Source organism: Anoplophora glabripennis, unplaced genomic scaffold, assembly GCF_000390285.2.
Source record: "Anoplophora glabripennis isolate ALB-LARVAE unplaced genomic scaffold, Agla_2.0 scaffold38, whole genome shotgun sequence".
Classification (NCBI taxonomy): domain Eukaryota; kingdom Metazoa; phylum Arthropoda; class Insecta; order Coleoptera; family Cerambycidae; genus Anoplophora; species Anoplophora glabripennis.
This window is the reverse complement of record NW_019416373.1, coordinates 1,745,556-1,766,066: the sequence shown is the minus strand read 5'-3', so window position 1 is coordinate 1,766,066 and position 20,511 is coordinate 1,745,556.

Here is a 20,511-nt window from a genome sequence, read left to right as displayed (position 1 = left end):
AGTTTAGCATTGCTGGGGCATTATTATTCTAATTACTATTATTATTATTAGAATAAAAGGGACAGAGGCAACGCTTATAATGTTCAAATAACAGTACATATATAACGCAGAAATAAATAGATATACAATAAACACATAGTAGATGCCAAGGACAGGAAATTTTGTCAAATGGTTTGCAAACATTCATACTGGCATCACAAAATAAACGAAAGAGACACTGTACAATATTATTTTATTCATCCTGTTTGTTTTTCTTTTTTATCGGGATGATCAGTTTTTATGACAAAACAATTAAAAAAATATTTGTCCGACAAAAATCGTTCCTATTCCCAAAATGTCAAAATGGCTTCATTATGTATCCTTATACATGCAAGTTCCATTTTGCGTAAATTGCTGAAGTAATTTGTGAAACAAACTGTGGTCAACTTGTCCGACAAAAATCATGCAGCGTACGAGTAGTCCGACGCCCCAAAAATGTCAAAATGATGAGATTATGTTTCCTCACACATTTAAGCCTAATTTTCTTTTCTTTTTGAAATTCGGTATTTATTACAAAAAAATATGCGCCCAACAAAAACAGCATAACAAATTAATAAAAAATTGGTAAAACATTTAAAATACTTTAATCGAACTCTTTTCTTTAAATAAATTAAACAATTTAAAAAATTTATAAAGTATCTATAATAAAAATATAGCTTCAAACTTTTAATTTAATAATCGAAATTTTATTAAATGCGAATTTTCCTACTACTCCAGTCGTGATGTGGAAATATCATCGATATCATACTATTTCGTAGGACTTGGTACATCGTAAAAATGTTAAAAAGTATACCTAATTTAGGTCTATAATTCTATAAATTTCACACTTTTTTATGCGTTATTAAGCAGGTAGATGTTACAATCAATCAGTCGGCAAGAGTACGCTTTCTAAGATTCCTAATAAGATTGCACAGTTTTTAAAATTAGAACATCCTGAAACATATACAGGTCATTCGTTCGGAAGAACATCGGCAACGTTACTGGCTAATACAGGAGTTGATGTATTAGCAATCAAGAGACATAATGGATGGAAGCCACAATTGCAGAAACTTATGTGGCTGACAGTTTCAGTAACAAAAATAAAATACCCAACGTGATTCTTTACAATGACACTTCAACTCCATGGTCTAGTAGTATGTCGCATCATGCTGTTTTAATGGATCGGTCAGATAATGTTGAGCCTCCGGTGACTGAAATGGAGCGGTCAAATCATTTTGAGAAAAATGCGACAATTAGTAAACGAGAGGGGAATAATTATCCAGATTTTATAAATGTTACTCAATGTAATAACTGTACAATTACTATAAATATTCATTCATAATAATTAGTAAAATTCATCAAATATTTCTATTTATTTGTTCATAAAATATACATTTATAACTGGAATTCGCTTTTTCCCGTAGGGAGATAAGTTACTTCACTTACCTCCTTAAAAACTTCCACTTCTATGGTAAAATCCACTTACCTCCTTAAAAACAATGTACATATTAATAGTCTCTTTACTGTCGTGGGAGCAGATAATATTATCACTAGGAGCAAGTGCCTGCCATTTTTTGTCACGCACATTGACATCGTCAACAATTATAAGGTTTTGCCAAATTTTCGTGTGGAAAACAGACCATACACTAACATTCGATTGACAAATTAATAATCCTGGAACCTTAAACACCATCGCATAAATCATATTTGACGTAATTACCTAGCCTGATAATGGGCACGGAAAAACTGCAAGTAGAACACGCTCGGGGAATTTCTCGTGTGGCGACGTGCATTTTTATTCCGTGCTAACCAAGAAAATTAATTACTTCCACTTCCACATAACTTAATGTAACGGGAGCTTTATCTAAGAAAAATGTTTTAATTAACTTCTCTATTGTACTCTGTTCTTCGGCTAGGAAGAGGATACAAGAGGATATACGAAATTCGTCTGACACTGTCTTGGTTCTTTTAAAATAACAACAGCCAGAGGATAACTTATTTCCTTAAAAGTTTTTGTGGCGGTAAATAACTGACTCTAATTTATTACTGCAAACTAACCGCCCAACTTTTATTAAATTCTTTCAGATATTTGGTTGTTTTGCAGGATATTTACCACTGGATACGGATGACCTTGGATATTTAGTCTAGGAACGAAACGTGTATGTCGCAAGTTCACATCTCTAAAAGTATCAAAACTGTAAGGCAACCCATTTAAATTGGCACAGATGTAATTTTTTACATACTGCTATTCTTCTATTTTTTTAAAGCCAAATGAAAAATCTTAATATTATAATAGATTAAAAAATATGTATTTTACTATTGATCCTAACATTCTTTTACACTATTTTAAAGTTAAAAACAAGATAAGACTCATAACTGCTGATATTGCGGGAAACAACCACTCTATCGGCTATATGACCCAACTAGCATTGAATAACAGCACAACAATAGAAAACGTGCAAAATAAAAACTAAAAAAGGTGGGTCTAAATATAGTCAGTACAAAAACACATGAGAAATGTTAAATAATGCAATCATTCAAAGATATCTCTTCTATTCTTGCCGTTCTATTATAGTCTTTCCGATCTCAATTGAAGAACCAAGAAATTGACAGTATGTACCAGGTTCGGTCGCTAACGCAGCTACTTGGCATTTAAATATTTGAAAAACCTGTTCCCATATTTATTTAGCCATACCCATATGCAGGTCTGGTCATCCAGTTGAAGAATGAGCGCGCGGGCAAACGCGGCACAAACACAGCCGCACTGAGCGATCTGGCTATAAATTGAGTTGTTAACAAATGGCTTAGCAGTGCAGTGCAGCAATGCGGAATTTGGTGTAATTCAGGTAATTTTAATTTATATAGGCACCTATAATATTACCATTGCGAAACGGAGAAATAAGAGGGATATTTTGTTTACTAATATTATTACAACATGACATTTTGGAGACCTTTTGAAACAGAACAAAACGAAATTTACCATCAATATAATAAAATTGTTTGATAACATAAATTATTAGAATATGGTGTTGGTCAAATGAATATATAATAGAAATTTTCTTACACATTATATAAAAATTATTACAATTTTTACCTTTAGTAGAAAACTTTTTTAAGGACGCCTATGAAACTAATAAAATTTTATTGTTAGGTGTTTTTATACATGTTCCACTGTCTCTCGATAAAGATTAATCATGCAAAAAAACAGCTATTACAAAGAGATTTTACTTGACAGAATGTGATAGGAAGCTACTGTCAGTGCTTTCTCTGAGTAACATGAGTTTTCCACTTTCTTACATTAATGTTAAGTCAAAAACACGTTTCTAGCACATAATATAATCTATAGTTATTACCTATATTAGTTCGGTACGGAGTGCCTCATGGTTCCGTGCTAGGACCACATTTATTTTTAATCTGTGTAAATGGTTTTATCGTCAACCGTCAATATAGCCTTGCATTATCATAGTTTTTTTCGGAAGTAAACAAACACTTTAATTTACTGTAAAAGTTAAGCATTTTACCTGACGCAAAAATTTATCAACAGAGCCGTTACTGTATGACATTAATCAGAAATCGTTTGTAGCTGTCACAGTCCCCAACAAAAAAGTTTTGTCGCGAATTATTTATAGAAAATGATGCAAGAAATTCGGGAAAAATCGTTAGAAACGTGTTTCGAACTTCTACCACAAAAACCAGTTGAAAAATACAATTGCCAGTATGACATATTCAAGGAATGGTGCAAGAAACACCGAAATCTAGTGAACATGTTCTACTGGCATATTTTTCCGAGTTACCATGGTGAAAGCAACCCTTTCAGCAAAAAATGACGTTGACACTAGTAAATATAAAAAACCTATGGCTTTTTTAAAACAAAAAGGAAGAAATCATATTCTAAAAAAGTCCAAAACTCTTTCACAAGAAGAAATACTTAAATTTTTACTAAATGCACCGGATAAAATCCATTTGATGATGAAGGTAATTTATGCTAACTTTTCAAAAATACTGCAGTAATTATTTTAGATTTGTGTTGAGTTTAGCATTGCTGGGGCTTTACATAATGAATTTAAAAGTGAGTGACATAGAGCACCAAGAAACAATTCTAGTTGTTCATGTAACTAAAACAATGACCAATAGGTATCGAATATTTGCGATCACTTCATAGTTTGAAGGAAAAGTAAAATCTGTAAAATTATTAAACAAATATTTACCTCTAAACAGACGCCCCACGACCGACTTTTCCTAACTTATAGAAATGGTAAATGCACAGTCCAGCCAGTTGGAATCCATACTTTTGGAAGTGTACCAAGCAAGATTGTCAACTATCTGCATTTGCCAGAACCATCACTTTATACGGGACATTGTTGGCGATAAAATTTTGTATGCACCATGTCAGTAAAGTGTCTTTATCGAACTCAGGCTCGTTCAATAAAAAATCTTTACTAACTTCGTACATAAATAACCATTATACATTTCATGTCGCCAAAGAAAAGTGTTCTCTTTGCTGACGATACCACTCTGTTTAATACAAGTGTCGGCAAACAATTTAACACTCAATCCAGATAAGACTCAGCAATTGTTTAGGTCTAAGAAAATGTCCAAAAATAATACTGGGCTAAAAATAAAATAAAAGGTTATATTACAAAGAAAACTTATTACTCTGTATAGGAATCATAATTATACGAATGTGCTCGTATATATGTTTTAAACAGTGGTCAAATAACATATATCTATAAAATAGTAGGATGCCGCTTCGCATGGCCTTGTATTATTTTTGTAGTCCTCATATTTTTTCTGGGAGCAATAAATTATTTACAACGAACAACATTCACCAAAAAAGTACCTACGTTTGGCTTATCGGTTAAAAACTCAGCTCAGACGTAAATCATTCTAAATGCATATTTCATAATATAAATGTCTGTAATGGAGTTGTAATAATTGACGAATACATTTTTCAACATATTTCAAGACGTTGCGTGCGCGTGTAGCAAGCCCATATAATACGTTTCATATTAGAGAAAACACGCTTATGGTATATGCCCTTTGCGATATAAAAGAAATTAAATAATAATCAAGGATAATCACGCGAGAATGAGAAGTGGGGCGAACTCGAGTGGTGTTATTTCTGATAAATTGAGATTAGCAGCAGTAAAAGTAGGACACATTTTAATGGCCCTACAATTTATGAGAAATGTTTATCAACAACAGGACTAATATGAAAAATCAGATGATAAATATATATTTGTGTTATTTATGTCATTATTTATATTAAATATATATTTTATTTCTATTTCAAGCAATGCCGTAGTTTACAATCAGAAATGACAGTTAATTTCAATTTCAATTTAATTTATTCAAAAAATACTCATTCAATAGGCGATGCCCAATAACAGTATATGTTAAGTCTATTATTATTGAAATATAAAATAAAAAAGAAGATCAAAGAAAGAAATTAAATGTAAGAGATAGAAAATAAAACATACAAACTTAAAAATAACACAAGTATAAATAACAAAACAATACATTAACAAGTTACACAACACCTTGTACAAAGTAACGTATTTAACATTAAAGAAAAGCCTTTAAGTATGGGTTTAAATGGGCCTCCCTGTATATATGTATAGTAAAACTATATAACTAGGAAAAGTCCTTATTCCTAATTAATTGTGGCTATTATTTGCAGGATGATGTAGGACACGAACCTCCTAGAAGGAATTCGAGAATTTATCAGAACTTCTACGTATCCCATTATCAAGATTAGTTTCATCATAAGTTTAGTTAAATAATGTCTTTGTTAATATATCTTATTCTGAAAATGTACCGTTATGTTTACAATTTCCAAAGGCGTTGCAGGTTCGAATGTGTCACCGTTTTGTTAAATTGATTGTTGTTTAAGGTACAAGTCTAAAAAGTCATGTTTTACTATGCCTGAACGTCATGGTTAAAATATCAAGTTAATAATGTTGATGGTGATGTAGATGAGTTTCAAAATACACTAACTATGAATTTTATCATCTGCGGACATGATTTGCCAAAAAAAAGGAAAATCATTTATATAAAAAAGAAATGGAAACAGTCCTAGGACAGATCCTTGTGGAACGCCAATTGAATAATTTGTTTATCCGATTTAATACGATTCACCTCAACTCGTCTGAGCTTTATTTGTTAGATAATGTACTTTTTAAAGTAACAGTTCACGATATGGCTAATATTTAATGAGAAAATTGTACACATTGATTTAAAATAAAAATATATTAATAACAAATATTATTCTCAAAATGTCTGCCCCCTGTCTCAAGGCAAGTAGAAAGTTTTCGTCAAAAATTACGCTTCACTCCATTAAAAATTTCAGTTTCAATGTGAAGCTCATTTACAGCGTTCGAAATAAAAACCTTGATATTTTCTAAATTTTCTACTGGAGTAAAACAAATTAGGCCTTTAAGGTAAAAATCGCAGGGATTAAGATTAGGAGAACGCAGTGGCTAACCAGTTGGTGAATTTTGACCACGATATATCTATTTTCTGGGAAAATTTTAGTGCAACCACTGGGGTACATATTCTGAAACACTTTCAATGGAACCTCATCAGTAGCATCAGTATATTCGGATTTAAATGAGACATTTTACCGCAATCGACGTTTGATATTCGCAAAGGTTTGTCTGTGGCACACGACGATATGGAAAATTTTCGTTTTTTTGCTATCTAATAAAAGCCCTCGAATTGTTGTGACATTCGCCTAAAGTAAAGAACATATCTGACTGTTCAATAAAAGTAAAATTCTCAGTTTTTTCATAAATTAAATTAAAACTTTTGACTGAATTCTTGACACTACTAGCAGTATAACATTTCAATAGTTTCAATAAGCTTCTTTAAACATCCTCCTTTAAAAATACTTAATAATATTAATTAACAATATTAAATCCAGTGTAATGAATCAGCTCCAATTTTCTCATTGAATATTAGTCAAAATATGAAAATATTTTGGGTGGAACAAAGGGTGGACACCCCCACATAATCTCCATTCTGTCAATAGATTTTACTGATGTTCTCTTCAAAAAATGACTATTTATTAACACTGACCGTGTGTCAAATTTGAAAAAAATATCTTCAAATATTTAGAAGAAAATTGTATTTTTACTTTTTTTTATTTCAAATTTCAACAAGTTTGATTGTATATTTTGAAATCACCCTTTGTAAATAAACCCACACATTATTTTTCTTATCCAGATTGCTATATAAATTGTTCAAAAGTAACAATTGATGTAAGATATAACCGTTAGCTGTGTCACCGTAAGACTGAAAAAAGATGTAAGTGTTTCAGAAATCTATATATTTTTCCTCGCTTGCCGATCTCTGTAGTGTAAACCGTTTCGTTAATAGTATTTTGTTAAATTAGGGCTAAACGTGTTGGAAGCTATATAAAAGTTGCAATTTTGCTAGTTTTGAATTTTATTTCTAAATGAGTGATTGTCAAACAGAAAGTGCAACAAATGCCCACGAATTTTTATTGCCCGAGAAGTCGAAAGTGCGCTACGGAAAGAATGATGTCAGAATAAAAATATTTTTGAAACGTAAGAATGACGGCTATACACCTAAAAAGTCAAACGTTTTCATAAGAGAACAAGTCAGCGATTTTCTCGTTCAGGCACCCGATAACATATATTTGCTATTGAAGGTACTGACGGTCTTAGGCATTGCAGGAACATGCCGTTCTGATGAGTTATGCAAACTAACTCTGGACAATGTCAATTTCAAAAATTTAGATGAAATTATTATAGTTACAATTCCAGATTCTAAAAATGATATATATCACGTACAATTATTTCTCGTCTGGGTTCTGTTTCTCACCTAGAAATTCTCAAGAAATATATCAAGATTAGCTTGGTAATTAAACCTGAAATTTCACGCATTTTTATACGTTATCAAGCAGGTAGATATTACAACCAACTAGTCGGCAAGAACACCCTTTCTATGATTCCAAATAAGATTGCACAGTTTTTGAAACTAGAACATACTGAAACATAAATACAGGCCATTCATTCCTAAGAACATCGGCAACGTTACTGGTTAATACAGGAGTTGATGTATTAGCAATCAAGAGACATGGTAAGTAGAAATCAACCACAATTGCAGAAAGTTATTTTGCTGATAGTTTAAGTAAATTGGCATAATTCTTGTTAATTTACACCCAAAAAGTATTTAGCTGATAACAGTGACAACTTACAGAAGAGTTAATTGTGACAACTGGCATGACAGCAGCACACTTAGTTTTTCTTTGATTGATTGCAATCATATACGTGTCAGGTGAATGTTAATACATTTTATTTTTTATTAATAAACGAAAAGTTTTAAAGGAAAATTGCTAGAGAGGTAAAAGTTTCTAAAAGAACCAGTTTATCTTATGCGTATTTTTGGATATCGAGTTTTTACGAAATATAAAAGTTATGGCAAAAAATGGCTTGAGGGGTGGTTATTTCAACCCCTTTCGAGGGGTTAAAATTTTCGAAAAATAGTTGAAAACTCGCATCTGTATTAGTGTAAAAAATTTGTTATTTGTACCTCGTTCGGTTTTCAAACTACAGCCAATTTTCATAATTTTTTTGGAAACTTTGATGGCCCATATCTCTTCAGGGGTGAACATTTTACTAAGGCGATTTTTTGCAGATCGTGTTCTTTTGAAATGTAGATTCACTCCATTCAAAAACACCCTGTATATGTATACTATAGTGAGAGCAGATAAAAATAGTTACAATCGGTGGACAAATTAACATTTTCAATTTACGATCTGTATCGAAAGACTTTGTCTTAATTATGAAGTATGTAATGGTATCCTCCGCAAATAGTTGGGAACGTTCTTAGTGGAGATATTCGTCCCGAACATCCATAATTCACGATACGTCAGGAACCCCGAGGTACCTACCCAGACTATGTGAATAACTTAGACGAACTTAAATAACGCTAAGTTACATAGGAAGTGTAAACATTGGGAAAGTAACGCTGTGTTTAATAAGTAATATTACGTGCTATTACCATTAATGCCCATCAAATATTAATTCCGTTCAAAACGTGTATAACTTATTCAACGTTCCTTTGGATAAATATGACGGCAATAAAAATCGGAAGGAAGTTTTATGTATTTACTTGACTCGGCCAGCTTTATATAGCTCAGTTACAGACCCTACACTTTCAGTTCATTTCACGTAAATAGCGTCCCTGATTGACCGGCTATAAAACTGAAAGCTTTATGTCTAAATCGTTCGATTCCTACTAATGAAGTTAACCTAAAAATGTAAATTGCGTTAAGTAGAGCAATTTGGGGAGAAACGATTATTTACCTGCAAATTTTCGATTAATCTGACTTTAAAGCTTTAAAGAATATTTGTTGGAGTGTAACAGTTATTTATTTTCAACCACATATACAGCGCTATCCAAAAAGTTTGCACCATATGGAAAAAAACTATGTATAAATTTAATAGATTCCTTCGATTGTCAGTTGTCTCTGCATGTCGTCAAATTAAAATAACGCCCACCGAACTTCATAAAACGGTTATTATATACGAGGGGCAGACAAAAACTGCAAATCGGCCCAAGAGTAAAGTACCCTTATTTTCAATCCTAGGAAAAAATGTTTTAAAGAAAATTATTTCCCTCTAAAAGATTAGCCCGAATATAAAATTTCAGTTCATTATGTTGAAAAAGCGATTCCTTACATTTTTGCAACTTTGCCTCGTACCATAATTCGAACGAAAACATCCATTACTAAAGTCACGTTTTTTTAGTACGTTTCTACAAGAAAAACATTATAATTACTGAACACAAGTTGAATTAGGAACTAATAAGGCCGTTAAAAAAAATGGTGTAGAAAATAAAACCAAATTTGGTGTAAACTTTATTTTATGAATAATTTAAATGTTAATGTTAATTTAATGTTATTCAATGAGTATCATCACCTACAATGAGAAGTAGGTTTTCCGTAGTCAAAAAGTTGTATGTTAATAATATCAGTTTACTTTTTATATCTCTTATTTATTTTTTTTTTGTATTGCTAAAATAAAGATTGTTTCCACAGGATTAATATTTTTTGAACGAATGAACTGTAACTCTTAATTTAATAAGTGGTGTATACGAGGTTTACCATTTTACTTAGTTTTTATATTATTCTTGAACATAAAATAAAGTTTGCACCAAATTTGTCCTTATTTTCTACACCATTTTTTATAAAGGCCTTATTAGTTCCTGATACAACTTGTTTTCAGGAATTATAATATTTTTCTTATAGAAGCGTACCAAAAAAATGTGATTTTAGTAATGGATGTTTTCGCTCGAATTATGATACAAAGGAAAGTTAAAATTGTAAGGAATCGCTTTTTCAACATAATGAACTGAAATTCGGGCTGATCTTTTACAGGGAAATAACTTTTCTTTATAATATTTTTCTCTAGGGTTGGAAATAAAGGTACTTTACTCTCAGGCAGATTTGGAGTTTTCGTCTGCCCCTCGTATATAACACACATTTTATGAGGTTTGATGTGTGCTATTTTGATTTGACGACAAGCAGAAACAACTGACAAAGAAATTTATTAAATTTATACATAAAGTTTTTTCCCATATGGTGCAAACTTTTTGAATAGCACTGTACAGTGTTATTTTTTAAAACCTGACATAGGCCATCTTTCTTATTTGAAGTGATAGACTAGTACTTCTAAATGCAAAGTTGTAGGAAATAACTTGAATAAGATAAATTTACAAATAATTCTTTCCGTTGTTGCCAGATTTCTGCAGTAGCCACTAAAACGATATTTATTTATTTTTTATTTATTTTATTAATTTTCCTTTTCCAGCTCATGTCATAGTTAATAAATACTCACAAAAATTTACTTTGTTCTGATCCTATTATTTTTATTATGTATTTTAACTCGAAGATTATCAGAATGTACAATTAGTGACTTCCCTCTACAGCATTCTATAAACTTACTAAGATATTCAGATTTTACTATATTCTTGCAACTTTTCAAGTCTGTTTTCATATGCTGCAAATGCTGCAATGGAACATCATTTGCGTAAAAATAGTCCTTAAGATCATTCACGAAACAGAAAAATTAAAGGACCAGGTATGGAGCCCTGTGGAACTCGTCAATATTGTTATTGAACAAATATTCCCCAGAGGAAAAAACAAAACTCAGAGTATAATGCGTTCACGAAAATTTTACGTAGATTTCAAAAATCCGTAAAGAAATATGATTTATTATAAAAACCAGAAGTCTGCTTCGAAGCGAACTGCTTGTTTTCTGTCGGGCTATAATCAATATTGAATTAAGTAATAAAAGTAACACGCAGAACATGTTAACCTAGTTTTCCGGGACCATATAAGTATTATCTTGTTAATTGACCATGTAAGTATGGCGTTACATACAACGCGTCTGAAGGATCTACATTTATGTAATACGTGATACCACGTAGCTTTGAAGCCATTAATAAAGAATGAAGGAAAGACAGTCAGTGCGCTGTTACGATTAAGGCAGGGATCGTTGAAGATAAACCATTATATTCAATTTTTAAAACAGCAGGAAGAGTTGCTCAACATTGAAATAAGTTGCTTGCATAATACAGGCTGTCTCCTAAAAAATGCCACGAGCCATAACTCGCTCATTTATAGTCTGATTTTATAAAACAAACAAATTATATGAAATGGCTCTATATACACTACGGAGTGAGTCTATTAGAGCGTATTTATTTATTTATTTATTTTTCTGAATAGCGATAGTCAACATTTTTTCAAATGGCAATATAGGTTTTTTTTAATTATTGTTGTGCAGAATTCTATTCTGAATTCAATTCAAAGTCTACTTTTGTGAAACATGTATTACAGAAAAAACATGAAAATATTAGTCAATACCACATTATTAGCGCCCGGTCGCTTAATTGACAACAAATATATTTTGACAAAACATTGTGTTCAATGTTGTTCTTAACGTTGAAGAAAACCCAAGAACTTCCATTCGGGAAATTTCTAATAATATTAGATCATACAGTATTGAAAAAGCACAAATTCAAGCCATACGTTCCTCAAAAAGTACAGGCATTAGAGGAAAACGTAGAGAACCACGGCTACAACTTGTTTCTTTAGTGTTTTGTGTTTGTTGTTCTAAGTTTAATGTGTTTTGTGTTTAATTAATGTTATTTCGTGTTGAATTTTGTATAATGTTTAATGTATTTAATTAAATTGGTTTTCTTTTAATTGATATTCATTGTATTGTTTCTTTTCTGTAACTTGCTTTGCTATTTTATTTTTTGTTTTCTATGGCACAGATGATTACTTAAAATACATTTGTCATGAATTAGTGGCCAGGCGCCGAATACGGTATCGACTAACATTTTGTTGTCTTTTCTGTAATAAAAGCTCGTTGGATTTAGAAAATAAATCTGCACAATAATAAATAACAAAAAAACTATATTACCATTTAAAAAAAAAAGTTGACTACATATCGCTTTTCCAAAAAAAAAAAATAGTAAATAAGCTCTAATAGGCTCTCTTTTTGTTTTTTAAAATCAGACTATAAATAACGGAGTTGCGCCGTTTTTTAGGAGACAGCCTGTATAAATAGATTAGCGTCTGTCTAGGAATAAGTCCAATATTCTCCAGTTGTTTTGTTGCATAGGTGTAGTAGGATCATATTCGATGCAAAGTAATAAATCATTGCCTGTCAAGGGATCCAGTGCAATACGGTTTTAAGGGGTTTAGAAATTGAATAATTTCTTTATGCATCATGAAAGGATGAAGGGATCAGTTCACGTCTGGCACCCTTGTTCCTACAAAAATTCTTTTATTCTCATAAACTATTTATTTTAAATGTAATTTATTATAAACCCAATTTGTTTTTAAAATTCCACAATGTACTACATTTTATCCCTGTACACATCACTGTTGTTTGGAGGTGGTCTCTGATTTACGACCAAGCTCGCCAAGTTAGTATTTGACGTATAACCGACCACTTCGTACACTCGATGCACCCGGGCGACTACAGCTACTACCAGAACATAGTGCGTATGCAGCGGTATTTCAGATTTTACATTCAATTTCATTTTAAATTTGAAATGGTTCATCTTACGCCTCCTAAAAATGATAACACGATTTTCCTTTGATAAAAGACCGACAATTTCTTGCTCTACTTTGCATCGAATTCGATCCTATTATAGGTACTAGTGCTTCTTGAAAGTATTGTTATATATTACTAATTTATTTATGATATTGTAAGAAATAACTACTCTGCGGACTAAAACTCTGTCCTGCATTGAATTACACCTGCAATATCTAGAAAACAGCATTCGTTAGCAAAATTGTCAGTAGTTGTTTCTCAAAATATCATTAGCTACAACGTGTATTTCACCCAAAGCGGTTCCAGTCATGCTCTCATAGTACCTACAGATTAGTAGGTCGCTCTTTGCCAACAAGTATAAAGCAATGCTTTGTGGTAGTAGACATTGAGTAATATTTGATTTACTTTGAATAGGACCTTCATAAATGATTACAAGCCATGTGAAGAGTAATTTTGTTTTTGTTTCTTCACGACATATAAGATTAAAAGCATTTCATGGAAAAGACAAAAGTATTTTTCTAAGTGGAACAAAATTTAACGCTAATCATTCTCAAAATAGCTATTTATGTAATCAGTTATGAAAAATATGATTTTATGTAACGAGCGAAGCGAGATCCCGTAATATCGCACAAGTTACAAGATTTTTTCTAATTTTGACGAAAAATGGGAAATACAAGTTTTTAATTTTGATCAATTACAAGTATAATTTAAATAACAATTATCTAGTAGGTCAGTGTCAGTTTAAATTTTCTTGTCATTTGGCTTGACACTTAATAGACGTTGATCTATTCTGTGACGCTGATCCGTTACTATTACCATTTATTAGGAAAAATGTGTGATTTATGTTCAGATTCTGACGATATACCGAGCGATATCGAAGAAGCAGCAAGAAATGCTTGCTGAAAAATCCAAAGCGGTATATGACTTGGCTTATGAAAAATTTGAGAAATGGCGTGAACAGAAGAAAGTAAAACACGTCAATGAGAAAGTACTATTGGCATATTTTGAAGGTAAGAAGAATTTGAAGGCTTTTACGCTATGGACAGAGTACTCCATGTGGAGAACTGAGTTGTCTTTGAAAAAAGGTATAGACATTAAAACATACAATAGTTTGATAGCATTTTTGAAAAGGCATTCTGATGGATACCACGCTAAGAAATCAAACGTTTTATCAAAAGTAAATATTGCGAAGTTTTTGACGGAGGCGGATGACAATAATCTTTCAATGGCTAAGATAATTAATAATTGCTTCATTTAGTTATCAGTTTACTAATTCGTATTTTTTGCTTTAGGTTGTGTTGGTTGTGGGAATAGCCGGTGCATGTCGCAAGTCAGAATTAACATTTTTACGTTTTGAGGATGTTACAGATAAGGAGACGTATTTTCGAGTAAATATACCAAATACAAAACTAGAGTAATTCGTGAATTTGTAATCACCCCGGGAGATATAGAAGGACTAAACTTCGTTAACATTATCAGGAAGTATAGAAACCTACGCCCGGAAAATACTAAACACAATAGATTCTTTGTTGGATATAGAAATGGTAAATGTGGTGTACAACCAGTAAGTAGGAATTTATACTATTGGTCAGTTACCAAAGATGATTGCTCAAATGATTGGTTTGCCGAATTGTGCATTATTCACGGGACACTGTTTCAGAAGATTTTCGGCCACTTTACTTGCAGATTCTGGGGCCAATATTTTAAAAATAAAACAACACGGCGGCTGGAAGTCAAATTCTGTTGCAGAAGGATATGTTGAAATTTTGATTGATTTTTAGTTGATAATAACAATGTTGGTTGCCTACCCTCGACAGTCATTTGGCTTCTAATCATTTAAGAAGGCCCTCTCTCTACCATAAATGATTAAATGGAAAGTATGGTAAAAAGCCATCTGGTTATTTTAACTAAGCCTTCGAATTTGATTGATGTGTAAAAAGCGACGTAATAACATAAAATGTGTCTGTAGGTAGTCTGCGGACTAACACAATTCGATAAATTCCCCGTAATGGTAGCCAAACGTAGTGAAATAAAGGAAATTATGTCCCTTTGTGAGAGACAAGGAAATTTAATTACTACATCGAGGAGATCCAACAACAGTTTAAATGAATTCACGTGGAGGCCCTCCTCCACTCATTCCGCTCATCACATCACAATGTCCATTAAGTCCATGCATCTAGTAATCGAGCGCCAACGAACCGGTAAAACAAACAACTGGTCATATACCGTCAACCTTTTCGTCTGTAATTATGTGAAAAACACGAGCCAAATGTTTTTGTTCCCCGGACGGCCGAGGGCCGGTGGGCTCCCGGATGTCAGACATGTAAATGCGTCCGTTTATGGCAATAAAACTAAGTGGGAGGGGCGGGATGTTGCATGTGGTAAATTAGCGGCTTTTTTGCACACCGCCATCGATCCCCGCCGCAAGAAATGTGTTCGGATAGTGTAGCTACAAACTATTTGCGGCAAAAACACGCAAATTCGGTTGCGTCGTATAATTTTAGTTGCCAGACTTGACGGATGTAAGAACCCCCGGTGAAAAATAAAATTGTGCACTTACATGTATTGGGATGATGCACAAGTTTTTGGTTTCCATGACGGAGTTGCCTTGGAAATCAATTGTTGGAGATGTCAAAATTCTTTCAACAATTTGTTGTTTGTGGTTCAACAATAAAATTTATTGTGACAGCTGCCATATACAGGGTGTATCTAAATAACACCGAAAAAATTCAAGGGGCGATTCTCCGATGAAAATTAATAGGGGTCTTTGGTATAAAATTTTTTGAAAAAACCCTCCCCTGAAAAGTTACGCCCCTCCTAAAATTACAAAAAAAAATTGTTTTTCTTTTTTATCTTCCACGTACATCAAGCTAAAGAAACCAAACTTGGTGAACATTATCTGTCAATAAAACTACACTTTTTGAATTTTTTTCAACCCTGAACTATTTTTGTAAGGGGTTGAAATAATCAACCCCTATGACATTTTTTCTTATAATTTTTTTTTCGATAAAATTTTTTCCTTTTAAAAAATATGTCTAAAAAACCCCATTCATTTACTAACTTTTTGATCTCTTCAAGTTTCTTCGAAAAGTTAAGGATTTATGACAAAAAAAAATAAATGTATTGTAATGTATTTTTAAAAAGATGAGCTGTTTAACGCGAGTGTATTTTGCCGAAAGATCTAGTGGCCTGTTCTTTACAATGGAATCCGTAGAAACAAATGTCAATGTCATTTATTGTCATATTAAATAACATTTTATTAAAAAACACTCAACCAAATAGTTGACCTATGATTCTACTAGGCTAAGAAGTTTGGAACTTAGACTAAAAGTGAACAAATGATGAATAATGTTATAACAGTAACAAAAAATAAAAATCTGTCGGATATTGACAATACAATCTACAAAAAATGTTGAAAATGATTGCCTTCAGCTTCAATACAAGCATCTACTCTTGTTCTCATAGAATTGCGTATGCGTTCAAATATTCCTGGTGAATTTTTTATCGTTTCACACCCTGCTACAATGCGGTTTCGCAAATCATTGATATCTTCAACTGGCCTTGAGTAGATCAAAGATTTCAGATATCCCCATATGCAAAAATCCAAAGGATTAAGGTCAGGGGAGCGGGCTGGCCAATTTACATATCCTCCTCGACCTATCCATCGATTGGCATACACCTCATCCAAGTGACGTCTTGCACGTATACTAAAGTGGGCTGGTGCACCGTCGTGCATAAACCATAAACGTTGCCTAATTTGAATGGGAACTTCTTCAAGAATAATAGGTAATTCTTCGAGAAGATGACAATATGAGTCACCATCTAATCGTCGTGGAAGAAAATAGGGACCAATTAAATGATCGTCGATAATTCCGAGCCACACATTTAATGAAAATTGATACTGATGATTTCCTTCAAAAAAGTCATGAGGATTTTCCTCAGCCCAAATATGATTGTTACGAAAATTTCTAATACAGTCTCTTGAGAAATTCGCCTCGTCAGTAAATAAAATATTTCTTAAGAACTGCGGCGCTTGGCCGATCATATTAATAAGCCATTGACAAAAAACCACACGTGGTAAAAAATCTCGAATCAGTAACGACTGCACCCGTTGGAGATGATAGGGATATAACTGTTGTTCTTTTAAAATTCTAAAAACTACCGAATGGCTTACATTTAGGACACGAGCTATTTTCCTGGTACTAGTTTCTGGGGATTCCTCAATTAAATTAAGTACGGCTTCATCGACAGCTTCAGTTCTAACTTCTCGGCTACGGCCACAGTCATGACTTCTCTTTTCAAATTTTCCAAGTTCCCGCAAGCGTTGGTGAATATTTGTGAACGTAGTATGGTGGGGTAATCTACGCTCTGGGTACTGTTCAGCATAAAGTCTTTGCGCTTCCAATGCATTACCGTTAGCATACCCATATGTAAAATGCATATCTGCCATTTCTAAATTCGAATAGTTAACCATATTTTCGGTTTATTAACTAATATTTTCTACACAAAATCATGAAACTTGTGAAATAGTAAGAAACAGTAACAATAAATGACATTGACATTTGTTTCTACGGATTCCATTGTAAAGAACAGGCCACTAGATCTTTCGGCAAAATACACTCGCGTTAAACAGCTCATCTTTTTAAAAATACATTACAATACATTTTTTTTTTTTTGTCATAAATCCTTAACTTTTCGAAGAAACTTGAAGAGATCAAAAAGTTAGTAAATGAATGGGGTTTTTTAGACATATTTTTTAAAAGGAAAAAATTTTATCGAAAAAAAAATTATAAGAAAAAATGTCATAGGGGTTGATTATTTCAACCCCTTACAAAAATAGTTCAGGGTTGAAAAAAATTCAAAAAGTGTAGTTTTATTGACAGATAATGTTCACCAAGTTTGGTTTCTTTAGCTTGATGTACGTGGAAGATAAAAAAGAAAAACAATTTTTTTTTGTAATTTTAGGAGGGGCGTAACTTTTCAGGGAAGGGTTTTTTCAAAAAATTTTATACCAAAGACCCCTATTAATTTTCATCGGAGAATCGCCCCTTGAATTTTTTCGGTGTTATTTAGATACACCCTGTATATAAGTAGGCTACCTTTGATCTAAGAAACACATTTCCTAAGTTTATTTTTTCACATTTCGTTGCGAAAACTGAATTTTCCTTTAACCTTTTTTTTATAATTTTCATACCTCGCCGCTGAACCGCCGCTAGATCTAAAACAACGAAGTGCGTTAGTGGCATACACACTTGTGAACTGCGGTATTCATTATTGCTAAATTTTATAATTTAAAACAAAATATCAAATTTTATTAAAGAACAAATTTACACACTACCCACCATGAAGTACTGCTCTTTGTGCTTTACTTTTATTGAATTGAAGTGCCATCATTTTAAAATAAGATAACAAATAACCTAACATAAAACTGAATCAGTAATAAATAAATAATTATAAGCGAGATACACAAAAATAAGTAAATAATATGTTTACTTACCTGATTTTTACAGCATATGACATACTTGAAATTTTGTGGTTAATCCTCTAGCAATGGCACCAGGATCTTCTTCAACGGCCTATAAAATTTCTTCTTCTAAGTATCTCATTCCCTGAGTTTGTTCCCGTTCAACATTAGCGTGTCAACCTTCAAAGCTCCTATAATCTCTTAAAACTTGAAAACGAAATTACAAGTATACACTGTGCCGTCACTAAACACTGAAATAAATAACTGTATAAGATTATAAACTTACACTACAAAAAAAAAACACCTTCTCGCAAACTTAACTACTCGCAACTAATATAAAAATGTGACAAAATACTGATGCGATGACATATCCGGACATTCCCATTTCGCCGAATTAACGTAGCAGTTTATTTTTTACGCGTGTACCATTCAGTCATATTATACCAGGTGTGAAGTCAACTGGCAATAGCGCCTGTTCAACAATACGGCATTTTAACCGAATAGTAGGGGCTAATCTCTATTGCCTTTCGTAAGTGTTCGGAACAGAACCGGGTTCTGCTTAAATTTAAACTGTTCACGGTTTAATTTTGTTGCTGTTTTGTTTAATTTGCTTTAATTTTATTTGTCTCGTGCTGATTGGCTGCTGAAGTGGCTGAACACGTCAAAGGAGGAGGGCCCCTATGCCGGTTTTTGGCCTAATTTATTTTTGACTGAAAAAAATCAGAAAATTTTTTTTCTAGTACCTACTAGCAATACTGAATCATTTCCACTCTAAACGGACCAACCACCTCACCCTCCTTTCCCCATTCACCCCCTTAAATGCCCGGGGAAACCGTCACTTATTAGAGGAATCGTTAAAGAGCTTAGAGATGCGAAAAACATTCAATTCCTATGAATATTATGTATAAAGAGTTTTTTGGGTCGCTGATCACGAATCTGGTCTCACAATCACGAAATTCAAAATGGCGGATTCAATATGGCGGACAAGAAAATTGAAATGTCTTCAAAATGCATAAATTTTTTGGTAATGGGGTTTTTTTGTGTCTATGATTACGAACCTGGACTCTAACTCACGAAATTCAAAATGGCGGACAAAACAATTAAAATGTCTTTAAAATTTATGAATTTTTGTGTAGTGGTTTTTTTTAAGTCTCTGATTACGAATGTGAAGGAAGAATTACGAAATTCAAAATGACGTATTCCATATGGCGGACAAAAAAATTTAAAAGATCTTCATAATCCTCAAATATTTGTTCATAGAAACTTTCTTGGATCAGTGATAACAATTATGAATTCAGAATCACGAAATTCAAAGTGGCTAATCAAATATGCACAAACATGTAAATAGATATAATTATTGATTTTTTCTTTTTAATTTTATTCAATGTAAATGTGTGTCATCTCATTTAATGGTGTGGAGGGGGAAAGGAGGGTGAGGGGTTGGTCCGTTTAGGGTGGAAATTATTCTGTATTGCTAGTAAGTAGGTACTAAAAAAATTTTTTTCAGATTTTTTCAGTAAAAAATAAATTGGGCCTTAGGGGCCCTCCTGCTTTGCTTCCAACTTCTCTAAACAATAATAACAGAACGATTGTAGAACATTTATTAACTGAGTACCGTCAACTTTACTTGTTTAGAGAAAATGTTTTAAAAACTAACAGGCCAGGAATAACAATTTAAAATTGTCCAAAATTTACTGTAAATTATAATTGTAAATAGAATGCTTTTTGTGTTTTCAATTTTATCAACCTTCAACCAATTTTAAATTATCTAATTCTCTGATGTAAGTATCTTACACTGAGTAATGGACCCGGCATTTTCCAGGTTAAATGACCATTTTTATAAAATATTGTGTTCTTATTAGCTACTTCTTTAGGGATTATCCATCAATTACTTCTTCTACTTCCTATACCTTTTACATTTATTATTTCAACTTT